Source organism: Pristiophorus japonicus, chromosome 9, assembly GCF_044704955.1.
Source record: "Pristiophorus japonicus isolate sPriJap1 chromosome 9, sPriJap1.hap1, whole genome shotgun sequence".
NCBI classification, from domain to species: Eukaryota; Metazoa; Chordata; class Chondrichthyes; family Pristiophoridae; genus Pristiophorus; species Pristiophorus japonicus.
The window spans coordinates 221,558,414-221,572,028 of NC_091985.1; the positions used below are offsets into that span (position 1 = coordinate 221,558,414).

General features: G+C 44.5%; 1 protein-coding gene across 1 annotated transcript in view; it reads left to right on the forward strand.

The window, feature by feature from the left end:
* Positions 1-13,615, forward strand: part of LOC139274156 (zinc finger protein 420-like) — a 74,758-nt gene that overhangs the window by 44,934 nt on the left and 16,209 nt on the right. The window lies entirely within an intron of this gene.

Here is a 13,615-nt window from a genome sequence, read left to right on the forward strand (position 1 = left end):
GTGTGCAACCCGGGGGCCCAGTGAGATCAGCCAGTGTGCAACCCGGGGGCCCAGTGAGATCAGCCAGTGTGTAACCCGGGGACCCAGTGAGATCAGACAGTGTATAACCCGGGGGCTCAGTGAGATCAGACAGTGTGTAACCCGGGAGCCCAGTGAGCTCGGACAGCGTGTATCCCGGGGGCCCAGTGAGCTCAGACAGTGTGTAACCCGGGGGCCCGGTGAGATTAGACAGTGTGTAACCCGGGGAGGATGTGCCCAGTGAGATCACACAGTGTGTAACCCGGGGGCACAGTGAGATCAGACAGTGTGTAACCCGGGGGCCCAGTGAGATCAGACAGTGTGTAACCCGGGGGCCCAGTGAGATTAGACAGTGTGCATCCCGGGGGCCCAGTGAGATCAGACAGTGTGTAACGCGGGGAGGATGGGCCCAGTGAGATCAGACAGTGTTTAACCCGGGGGCCCAGTGAGATCAGACAGTGTGTAACCCGGGGGTGGGCCCAGTGAGATCAGACAGTGTGTAACCCGGGGAGGATGGGCCCAGTGAGATCAAAGTGTGTAACCCAAGGGCCTAGTGAGATCAGACACTGTGTAACCCAGGGTCCCAGTGAGATCAGAGGGTGTGTAACCCAGGGGCCCAGTGAGATCAGACATTGTGTAACCCGGGGGCCCAGTGAGATCAGACAGTGTGTAACCCGGGGGCACAGTGAGATCAGACAGTGTGTAACCCGGGGGCCCAGTGAGATCAGACATTGTGTAACCCGGGGGCCCAGTGAGATCAGACAGTGTGTAACCCAGGGGCCCAGTAAGATCAGACAGTGTGTAACCCGGGGAGGATGGTCACTGTGGGATCAGACCGTGTGTAATCTGGGAAGGTGGGCACTGTATGGTCAGATAGTGTGCTTGTGCACAAAAAGTGAGTATGTCGGTACAGCAAGTAATCTGCAATAAAATGGGATGCATGCGTTTATTGCAAGGGATAGAATATAAAAGCAGTTTAGTCCTGCTCCAACTGTACAGGGTAATGGTGAAGCCACATCTGGAGTACTGCGTACAGTTTTGGTCTCCGTATTTAGGGAAGGATATACTTGCGTTGGAAGCAGTTTAGAGAAGATTCACGAGGTTGATTCCGGAGATGAGCAGGTTGACTTTTGAAGAAAGGTTGAGCAGGTTGTGCCTATGATTCATTGAAGTTTAGATGAATGAGAGGTGTTATTGAAACGCATTAGATAATAATATAAGATACAGCTCGACAGGGTAAATGCAGAAAGGATGTTTCCACTCGTGGGGAATCCAGAACTTAGGGGGCATAGTTTCAGAATAAGTGGTCGCCCATTTAGAACTGAGATGAGGAGAAATTTCTTCTGAGGGTTGTAAATCTGAGGAATTCTCTCCCAGACCTGTGGAGGCTGGGTCATGAATATATTTTTGAGCGATAAGGGAGTAAAGGGTTATGGAGAGCAGACAGGGAAGTGGAGCTGAGCCAAAGATCAGATTAGCCATGATCTTATTGAATGGGGAGCAGGCTCGAGTGGTCAAATGGCTTACACCTGTTCCAAATTCTTATGTTCTTATGTTGACGTTACTCACACACCAGCCTGTGTGGTCCGGCAGAAGAAGAAAACCCCTCCCACTAGGAATCCCCGGATTAACAGCAGGAAAAGCACTGTGCCTGCTCGGGAAAGAGCAAAGGAGCAACACTGCCCCTGCGCAAGAAAGCAAGGTAGCAATCCTGCACCTGCACTGAGACAAGAATTTTATCAGCACTGCTACAGTGCGGTAGTCACAGATTCTCCTACCTTCAAAACAATTCGACGTTGCTTCTGTTTCTAAATCAGCCAAACCCTGGATTGACAAGTGTTTTATTTCTGAAGAGCTCTTGACACTCGGTTATACAGGTTTATCTCTTATCTATTTATCTGTTACCAAATCTTTCTCCATTTGTTCATAAAACATTGAATGATACAGCACAGAAGGAGGCCTATTGGTCATCATGATGGTCCCAGCTTTTTGAAATGGGATACGGTAGCCTAGTGGTTATATTACAGGTGAGTATTCCAGAGACTTTGACTAATAATCTGGAAACATGAGTTCAAATCCCACCACAGCAACTGGGTTATTTAAATTCAGTCAATTAAATAAATCTTGCATTTTATAAAAAATAGCACCAGTACTGATGACCATAAAACCATCGGATTTTCGTAAAAAGCCAACTAATTCACTTATGTCCTTCAGGGAAGGAAAGCTGCCATCCTTACCCAGAGATGTGTTGTAACTCCAGACCCACAGCAATGTGGTTGACTCTTAACCGTCCTCTGAAATGGTCATTCAGTTGTACCAACCTGATATGACACTGTGGGTGTACCTTCACCACACGGACTGCAGCGATTCCAGAAGACAGCTCACCATCACCTGCTCAAGGGTAATTAGGGATGGACAATAAATGTCAGCCGTTCCAGCAACGCCACATCCCATGAACAAATAAATAACATTTAAAAACAATTAATCCCACTCCCTTTCCCATGTTCCTCCTTGCAATTTTTCCCTTTCAAATATTTAGGGACATCTTATGTGACTGACAGAGGTAAACTATTTCTTCTCGTCCTTTTTAACCTGTCGGCAGCTCTTCACACAGATGTTGTCATCCTCCCAACACACCTCTCCATCGTTGGTCAGATGGGTGTGACTGCACTTGCCTGGTTTGATTCTTATCTATCTAAGCGTAGCCAGAGAATCACCTGCAATGGCTTCTCTTCCCTCTGGTGTTCCCCAATTATCTATCCTTGTCTCCCATCTAAGTTCTCATCTGCATGTTGGCCCTCAACGACATCATCCAAAACACAGTGTCAGTTTCCACATGTACGCTGACGGCACAAAGCTCCAACTCACCACCTCTTCACTTTACCCATCCACTGTCTCTAAGTTGTCAGACTGCTTTTCCGACATCTGCTCCAATTAAATATTGGGAAGATCGAAGTCATTGTCTTCTCTCCCCGCCACTAACTCATAGCCACCAACTCCATCCATCTCCCTGGCAACTGTCTGAGGTTGAACCACACTGTTCATCACCTTGCTGTCATATCTGACCCTGAAATGAGGTTCAGAGCACAGATACTTGCCATCACTAAGACCGCCTATTTCCACCTCCTTCGCCCTTGCAGCAGCTAATCAGCTACTGAAACCCTCATCCATGCTATTGTTACCTCTAGACTTGACTATGCTAAAGTACTCCAGGATGGCCTCCCATGTTCTACCCTACGTAAACTTCAGGTCCTCCAAAATTCTGCTGCCCGTGTCCTAACTCGTAGCAACTCCCGTTCATCCATCATCCTTGTGTTCGCAGGCCTACATTGGTTCTCGTTTGATCAACGCCTCGATTTTAAAATTCTGATCCTTGTTTTCAAATCCCTCCATGGACTCGACCCTTCCTTTGTCTATGATCTCCTCGGCCTGACAACTCTCCGAGATTTCTGTGCTACTCTAATTCTGGCCTCTTACTCATCCCTGATTTTAATTGGTCAACTATTGGTGGCCGTGCCTTCACCGCCAAGGGCCTAAACTCTGGAATTCCCTGCCTAAAGCTCTCTGTCTCTCTACTGTTATTACCTCCTTTAAGTTGCTTCTTAAAATCTACCTTTTTTTCGCCAAGCCTTTGATCATTGGCCCTAATGTTGCCTTCGATAGCTTTGTCAAATTTTATTTTATAACACTCCTATTAAGCTCCTTGGGACATTATATTACGTCAAGGGTGCTATATAAATGCAAGCTGTTGATTTTTTGGACCAAAACAAAGATTGATCAAAGTCGTTTATAAATGGTCAAAAGCTAGAAACAGTGGGGGTCCCAAGAGAGGTGATGCAATTTGCAAAATGTAACATTGTTAAGGGTCCTGACAGGTTTAATGTTGAGAAAATGTTTCCCCTGGCTGGAGAATCTAGAACATGGGGTCTCAGTCTCACAATAAGGGTTCGGCCACCAAGGATTGAGATGAGGAAAGTTTTCTTCACTCAGAAGGTTGTGAATCTTTGAAATTCTCTAACCCAGAGAAGTGTGGATACTCAGCCTTCGAGGATATTCAAGAGAGAGGTCGATGAAGATTTGGGAAAAAAGGGAACTAGGGGATGTGGGTATTGTGTGGGAAGGTGGCGTTGGGATAGAAGAGTAGCCATAATCTTATTGAATGGCGGGGCAGGCTCATGATGCCAAATGGCCGACTGCACTTCCTATTTCTTATATTCTTATATTCTTATGATATGTCTGTACAAAACTCTGTTCAGTTCTGCGAACCACACGTTAGGAACAATATATTGGCCTTGCAGGGAGTGCAGTGTAGACTAACTAGATTTATACCTGGACTCCAACGGTACTGGGAGAGGTTACACCGACTAGGATAGTGTTCTCTGGAATTTAGAAAATCAATGGGTGATTTGATTGGATTTTTCAAGATATTAAGGTGAATTGATAGGTTACATAGAGAGAAACGTTATCTCCTGCTTGGAGAGTTTAGGACCAGATGACATAGCCTAAAAGTTAGAGCCAGGACTTTAAGGAGTGAAGTTAAGAAACACTTATACACGCAAAGTGTGGTAGAAGTTTGAAACTCTCTTCCGCAAATGACAGTTAGTGATGTGTCAGTTGTTAATATTAAATCTGCGTTTGATAGATTTTTGTTAACCAAATGTATTAAGGGATACAGGGCAAAGGCAGGTATATGGAGTTTGGTCACAGATCAGCCATGATCTCATTGAATGGTGGAACAGGTTCGAGGGGTTAGTCTTGTTCCTGTGTTCCTATGCATTGCAGCGCAGGTGCTAGAATGGGACTGGTTAGTTAAATTAATAACTTCCGTTAATGCTGCAACATTACAGGAGTCTTTCAGTCGTGGTAATGTGTCACTGTTCTGGAAGTTCGGTAAGAATGTTTCTGATTCCGGTCTCCCCAACAGATCCTATTGTCTCCTGTACCAATTGAGGGGGCTCCTCTCTTCGAAGTGCTCAAGTGATGGAGACGGTAGGGACATAACATGTCAATGTGATGTTACGCATCTATGTTTACAGATAATTACTTAAATTAAATGTATCATTGGAAAATGAAGGCTGAACTTGATTGGCACTGTCGCTTGTGGCAAAGGAATCAGGAGCAATAATATAGATATTCTGTTGTCAATCAGTCTTCCAAATAAATGCGTTAACGAATGTAAAACAAGAATTATTTAGAATAAAATTATTAATGATGACATTTGAGGCAACAGATTTACAAAATAAATTACTGTCACAAGTTGAAACATCAGATTTAGGCTAAGCAGTCTATTTTTTCTAAACCTTTGTTGTTCCTTACAAAGAATGTTTGTTGAGTAGCATCTTATTACCTGGTGAAATATTGTTCCATATCATTGAGAAATGGCATCATTTTGAATCAGTTACTAAGCCACAGTATTGATGTGGCTGGTTTAGTTAAGTTTCTGGTCAATGGTGACCCCTAGGTTGTTGGTGTGTATCCTGCGATGGTAATGCCGCTGACTGTCGAGGATAGTGGTTAGACTCTTTCTTGTTGGAGGGAGTCCTTGCCTGGCATTTGTGTGACACGAATGTTACTTGCCACTTATCAGCCCAAGCCTGAATGTCGGCCAAGGATTGTTTTTTTCCAGAAGACATTCTAAATTAATTTCCGTGCTGGCTCAACATAATCACCTCACCTGTTTTTTTTTTAAAAGACTTTCATTTATGTAGCGGCTTCCAGGACCACTGGATGATTCATAGTGCGCTGTGCAGCTAAGGAAGTAACTGGAAATGTAGGCACTGTTGTAATGTAGGAAATAACAGGAAATAAATACACAATATTTCGGTTCTTTAAAGACTAACTGGAGTTTTATGAAATGTCGTGTTTATTCAAATTGTGTAACATTTGTGATGTTTAAAGAAGGTGACTGTCAGATGTTTTGCCATTGAGCGCAATATTTTAGCCACATTTTAACTGGTCACTGTTAACAGTTGTAGGTTTAGGTGGTTTAAGGCAATTAGATTTTCAGGGGCCACGGGGTCCATAACCAAAAATATGACTTTTTTCGATGTACTTCTGCAGATGCAGCGCTGCTTAATGTTCTGTACAGCTGGAACTGACGGTGGATGCAGTAAATCCGCAGTGTCAGGTCTGGTGGTGTAAAATATCCACTAGTTGAATCGCAGCTTCATGGTTCGAAAAGCTGGCTGAATTTTAAAGGTTCATGTTCTTAACTAAACTCAGAACATGTGATCTTGGTTTTGTTGCTTCCTTTTCAGTTATTCTCGGTGAGCAATTTCCTCTATTGCCATGGCAACAATCTGTCCGATCTCCGCACAACCAGCGCTGGCCCCAATTTATATCTGACAGTGAAACATTTAGTGTAAGCTCCTGTCTCTGTATTCGGCAACTCAGTAGTAGGAAATTGGTAGGAAAAATAGAAAAGCAGAGTATTTTTTAAATGGTGAGAGATTGGGAAATGTTGGTGTTCAGAGGGAACTGGGTGTCCTTGTACAAGAATCACAAAGTTAAAATGCAGGTACAGCAAGCAATTAAGAAAGCAAATGGTATGTTGGCCTTTATTACAAGACGATTTGAGTTCAAGGGTAAAGACGTCTTACTATATTGGGCCTTGTGAGACCACATCTGGAGTATTGTGTACAGTTTTGGTTTCCTTATCTAAGGAGGATATACTCTCCATAGAGGGAGTGCAACACAGGTTCACAAGACTGATTCCTGGGATGGGGGTATTGTCCTATGAGGAGAGATTGAACAGAATAGGCCGATATCCTCTATTCAGAATACTGAGATGATCATTCTTCTGAACAAGAAATGTAATCAGCTTATATACGAACAAAACAGGGAAAGCGAACATAAGGAAAGAATAAAGTAATGGAGGACATTGATGGCAGGGAATAAATAGAGTTATAGAAGGGCGAGGTTTATCCAGTCAGTTGGATGTGAGCTGAAACATGTGTATTTGGAGCGGAGAACCAGAGACACACTGTGTAACCGGGCACAGACACTGCACAGCCCAGACATCACTTGTTTCCCACTTGGCACAAAAGGAATATATTAATTGTACCAATTGATTTGATTTGACTTGACTTTAAATAGTTAAGTTTATAAATTTAATCATGCTTCTCAAATTTTATTTCTTAACTCCGATTCACGGCCTCATTTTATATCTTCCTCTGAGCCCCTCAACTTCATCTGGCAGCGTAATGTTGGCGAGTGGTGATTGATTGCCCTGGGAACCAACAGGAAGACAGCTTAGAGGCCGGAGGGCCCAGGGAGCAGCATGTTCTGCAACCAATCGCAGTGCTTGAGGGGTGGATCCTGAGTTGGCCTGTTTTATTAAGGACACTGTGTGCATTGCTGTACAGAGAATTTAACTCATTTTTAATAGGGTCATCTCATTTGATGTTTAACCATCTTACATAGAAAATAATTGCAAGAGTAGGCCATTCGGCCCTTCGAGCCTGCACCGCCATTCAATAAGATCATGACTGATCATTCACCTCAGTACCCCTTTCCTGCTTTCTCTCCATACCCCTGATCCCTTTAGCCGTAAGAGCCATATCTAACTCCCTCTTGAATATATCCAATGAACTGGCATCAACAACTCTCTGCGGTAGGGAATTCCACAGGTTAACAACTCTTGAGTGAAGAAGTTTCTCCTCATCTCAGTCATGCTTCTTGACATCACCCTTGAATGGCCTAGCCCTAATTTTAAGGTTCTGTCCCCTTCACCAGAGGAAATCGTGTGAACTGTTAAATAATTTATCTTTTAACAGTTAAATTGAGATTTCTTTTGTCAACAAAACTGTTTAACATTTGTCAGTATTTTGTTTCCCTAGAGTTCTTATGAGTTTCAGACACTTCAGTGCCAAGTGGACCAGGTGTTTAAAGGTCATTTATTTCCTTCTTAGTTCAGTTGATAGGGTAGATAGAGAGAAACGATTTTAGAATAAGGATTTGGCCATTTAGGACTGAGATGAGGAGAACTTTCTTCACTCAGAGTATGGTGAATCTTTGTAATTCTCTGCCCTACAGGACCGTGAAGGCTCAATTGTTAACATAGTCAAGGCAGAGATTGATCAATTGTGGCTATTAAGGGAATCGAGCGATATGGCGACAGTGCAGGAAAGTGGAGTTGAGGTAGATCAGCCATGACCGTATTGAATGGCGGAGCAGGTTCGAGGAGCCGAATGGCCTACTCTTGCTTATATTTCTTATGTTTCAAAATAAGATTATAAAGCTGTTTTTTCTGAGCAGTAACTTATATAAGATACATGTAATTCCTAAGACTTTGTCTTTCCGTGGGTAATAATACTTTTGTTATACTGATACGGTCTGTTTCAATATAATTTTAATAGTGAATATTCTAAGAACATAAGACATAGGAGCAGGAGTAGGCCATTTGGTCCCTTGAGCCTGTTCTGCCATTCAATAAGATCATGGCTGATCTGATCATAGACTCAGCTCCACTTCCCTGCCCACTCCCCATAACCCTTTACTCCCTTGTCGCTCACAAATCTCTCTATCTCCGCCATAAATATATTTAATGACCCAGCCTCCACAGCTCCCTGGGGCAGATAATTTCATAGATTTATAACCCTCAGAGAATAAATTTCTCCTCATCTCAGTTTTAAATCGGTGGCCCCTTATTCTAAGACTATGCCCCTAGTTTTAGTTTCCTCTATGAGTGGAAATATCCTCTCTGCATCCACCTTGTCGAGCCCCCTCATAATCTTATGTTTCAATAAGATCACCTCTCATTCTTCTGAACTCCAATGTGTATAGGCCCAACCTACTCAACCTGTCCTCATGTCAACCCCCTCATCTCTGGAATCAACCTAGTGAACCTTCTCTGAACAGCCACATATGCAAGTATATCCTTACTTAAATACGGAGATCAAAACCGTACGCAGTACTCCAGGTGTGGCCTCAACAATACCATGTACAGTTGTAGCAGGTCGTATCTGCTTTTATACTGTATCCCCCTTGCAATAAAGGCCAACATTCCAAATTGCCTTCCTCATTACTTGCTGTACATGCATACTAACTTTTTGTGTTTCGTGCACAAGGACCCCCAGGTCTTTCTGTACTGCAGTACTTCGCAATTTTTCTCCATTTAAATTATAATTTGCTTTTCCATTATTTCTACCAAAGTGGATAACCTCATACTTGTCCACATTATGCACAAGCTGCCAAATTTTTGCCCACTCACTTAGCCTGTCTATATCTCTTTGCAGATTTTTTGTGTTCTCCTCACAATTTGCTTTCCCACCCATCTTTGTAACATCAGCAAACTTGGTTACATTACACTCGGTCCCTTCATCCAAGTAATTAATAGATTGTAAATAGTTGAGGACCCAGCACCAATCCCTGCGGCACACCACTTGTCGCTGTTTGCCAACTGGAAAATGACCCATTGATCCCGACTCTCTGTTTTCTGTTAGTTAGCCAATCCTCCATCCATGCTAATATATTACCCCCAATCCCGTGAGCTTTTATCTTGTGCAGTAATCTCTTATGTGGCACCTTATCTTCTGGAAATCTAAATACACCACATCCACTGGTTCCCCCTTATCCACCCTGCTCATTACATCCTCAAAGAACTGCAGCAAATTTGTCAAACATGATTTCCCTTTCATAAAACCATGCTGACTCTGCTTGATGGAATTTTGCTTTTCTAAATGTTCCGCTACTGCTTCCTTAGTAATGGACTCCAGCATTTTCTCAACGACAGATGTTAGGCTAATTGGTCTGTAGTTTCCTGCTTTTTGTCTGCCTCCTTTTTAAAATAGGGGTATTATATTTGCAGTTTTTCAATCTGCTGGGACCGCCCAAGAATCCAGGGAATTTTGGTAGATTACAACCAATGCATCCACTATCTCTGCAGCCACTTCTCTTAAGACTCTAGGATGTAAGCCATCAGGTCCAGGGGATTATTCCACATGTTATTCAGCCCTCCCATCACTGGGGCGCTTCAGTGAATGTTCGCATGACTAAGGCTGTCATTTTGGCCTCTTCCTGCTTATGCAGTGAAAAGATCTTCCAGACCATCTGTGAATGAGCAAGGCTATCGTGATTCACTGGTATTGAATTAAATGTCTCATTTATAACGCACATAACAGTAAGCTTCACACTTACTGTTGGCCCAACATCTCTCCTGTCACATTCAGTTCCTGTTACACCTCAGACATCAAGGTTCGAGTGTAAGCTCGCACTCGCCTTTACTAAAGGCAGATTATCTACGCGTGCTTTTTAAATAAGACCCGTTCTACAGTTTAACACTGTTTAGAGAAGGCCTTTATGTAAATGATTGCTAATGTTGAAATATCAGGCAGTACAAGACCACAACAGATAGGAACAAGAGGAGCCCCATCCTCCGGTTAAGCGAATCGATTGTATGACAGCTGGCAGAGCGAACTTGCTCTTTCACGCAGGCGCCACAAATTTTAATTTGATTTTACGTTTTAAAGTTTAATTTGTTTTAATTGCCGGTGCTTTTAGTGTCCCCCTCTACTTTTATAGGGGGCACTGGAAAAATTTGATTTTAGCGCCCCAAAAAAAAAACCAAAAAACAAAAAAAAAAAGGGGCCTTGAAAATGTCTGGAGTGTCACCCAGGTCGGGTGGCACCGTTTAATGTTTTTATGTTTTGCAGGTAAACTCAAAAGAGTTTCACGCAGGCGCCACAAATTTTAATTTGATTTTACGTTTTTTAAGTTTAATTTGTTTTAATTGCCGGTGCTTTTAGTGTCCCCCTCTCCTTTTATAGGTGGCACTGGAAAAAAGGAAAAATTTGATTTTAGTGCCCAAAAAAAAAAAAAAAAACCCAAAAAAAAAACAAAAAAGGGCCTTGTAAATGTCTTGTGTGTGTCATCCAGGTCGGGTGGCACGGATACATGTTTTATGTTTTCGCAGGTAAACTCAAAAGAGTTTCACGCAGGCGCCACTCCTGCTCCCTTACTCCATCCCGGAAGGGCAGTGTTGATTCTTGCTCTCGCGCGCAGGCGCAGTGCCGCCCCAGCGGTTGATCGGGGGAACTCCCCTCGGGGCCGCTGTGTGAGTGACGGGCAGACACAGGATGGTTGCCCCGATTACAGGGGCGGGGCCGGCATGTGAGTGACGGGCAGACACAGGACGGTTGCCCGGATTACAGGGGCAGGGCCGGTGTGTGAGTGACGGGCAGACACAGGAGGGTTGCCCGGGTTACAGGGGCGGGGCCGATGTGTGAGTGATGGGTAGGCACAGGACAGTTGCCCGGGTTACAGGGCCCGCGCTCTGTCACTGCGGGAAGTCTGCACGTGGCCTGACACCGGGAGGGACTGTAAAGTGGGACAGTGACGGGTTGTAACTCAGCAGAGAAAATGGCGCATTTCTGTCTACAGGATTGAAAATGCGTAAGTCTCAGTTCTAATGTTTTACGTCACATAGAGACTTTAAAATGAAACCGGGGAAGGGCCGGGTTATAACCCGAGGATATGCACTGAACCTTGTCATAATAAAGGGCATGATCCGGGATATAAACCCCGGGGAATGGACTGAACCGGGTCACAAAACAGGGGCTGGTCCGGGATATAAACCCCAGGGAATGGACTGAGCCGGGTCACAATACAGGGGCTGGTCCGGGATATAAACCCCAGGGAATGGACTGAACCGGGTCACAAAACAGGGGCTGGTCCGGGATATAAACCCCGGGGAATGGACTGAACCGGGTTACAATACAGGGGCTGGTCCGGGATATAAACCCCAGGGAATGGACTGAGCCGGGTCACAATACAGGGGCTGGTCTGGGATATAAACCCCGGGGAATGGACTGAACCGGGTCACAATACAGGGGCTGGTCCGGGATATAAACCCCAGGGAATGGACTGAGCCGGGTCACAATACAGGGGCTGGTCCGGGATATAAACCCCAGGGAATGGACTGAACCGGGTCACATTACAGAGGCTGGTCCGAAGATGGAGGGTTCCGTGGGTTGGTCTGCAATTTTTAATAGAAAATGATGCATTTCCGCCCACAAGACTGAAAATGGTGCCGACTCTGGCGGCTGGAAATGTAATGTGAAGCTAAACACTAAACTAACACGCAGCCCCGGAGCTGAGTGTCCGTGGAGATGCGGGAGTTAAAATGAATCAGCCAGTGAGATCAGACGGTGTGTGGAGGGTGTGTACTGAGTTAGCGGCACTCAGTGCGGGGGTCGCTACAATTCCCCTTGGTTTCTCCAGGCTGGTGAGTGCGGAGGTCAGCCGGTGTCCCCACTCTTGGTCGGGATCCAGTGTCACCTGTTGGAGGCTGTGAGTGTGGCTAGGGACATGAGAAAGGCACAGATTATTTCATTCTGCACAAACCTCATTGGTACATGTGTTTGACCTGTGAAATCAGATAATCCGGAGTTCATCGTGAAGAAAAATGTACCTGCACATTATAAGGGAGTTTTGCTATTAAATGCAAGTTCAAGGAGCTCACAGGGCGGGCGATAACTATAATATTTAACGGCCGGTTCTCAAAGTGGTGGATACTCAGACAGGAATTGTGAGCGAATTGCATCTTAATTGTTAGCTCTTCAGACATAGCAGAGAGCTCTAGACAGTTGGAGGTAGAAACCAGTTGTTAATAAGTGTCATTCAAACAGGGCAATGCTCCAGGAAAGTTTCTGAGTTCTCTGAGCTGAATATATTGCCTGTCAGCAAACCCCCGCCCCCGAGATATCACTGAGCAAAAGCAAAACACGAGAGAAAGAAAGACAGGTGGAGACTGGGCGGGTGTGCCGTGGATGGGCTTCAGCCAAGAATATAAAGGAATAGGCAGTGATTACAGATAACGAAGGAAGTCTCCAAAACCTGAGCAACTCCTGGAAAATCCGTGGCCGGTATCTGCGGAGTCTCTAACCGCGGACTGGGGAATTATTTTTTATTTCAATTATTTTTTTATTTTATGAATAATGACAGGATAAGTTTATATCACATTCCACTTCACACCGTCTATATTGTTCTCAAGTTCTGCCCTGCCATAATTAGATCTCCTGCTAATGGAGGAATGATTGAGGAAGGTCCACAGCTGGAAGGAAACAGGGATTGTGGACTGAGGAACAACAGCAGGTGAACCAGCACCGGATTGTGAGAGCACCAATCAGTGAGCCCCTTTCGATTTGAAACAGCTTCCATAAATTGACTAGGGAGAAAGGTAAGAGAGAGTCCCATTTACTCAGATAAGCACTCATCCTCTAGACAGTATACAAAGGTTACAAGGTGAGACAGGAAATGGTGAGAATGAGACTGGGAGAGTCTGACCACCAAGCACAATTATCCAGCATGAAGCTGTGTAATGGGATGTGAAGTGAAACCAGTTTCTGTCTCTAATACACAGTTACAGTGAATCTTGTGTGCTTTAGAGTATAGGGCTTTGATCGAAGAGGTGACTCCGGTCTGAGGCAGAGCCCAGCAGATTGACACATGCCTGTTTATTAGGTGAGGGTGAACTCACACCAACACATTCGGATCTTAATGTAACAATGTCTCAGACTGAACAGAGAAACTACTTCTTGTCAATTCATTGAACAGGATGCAGAGACAAACCTCACAGATCAGCACGGCCTGTGACCAG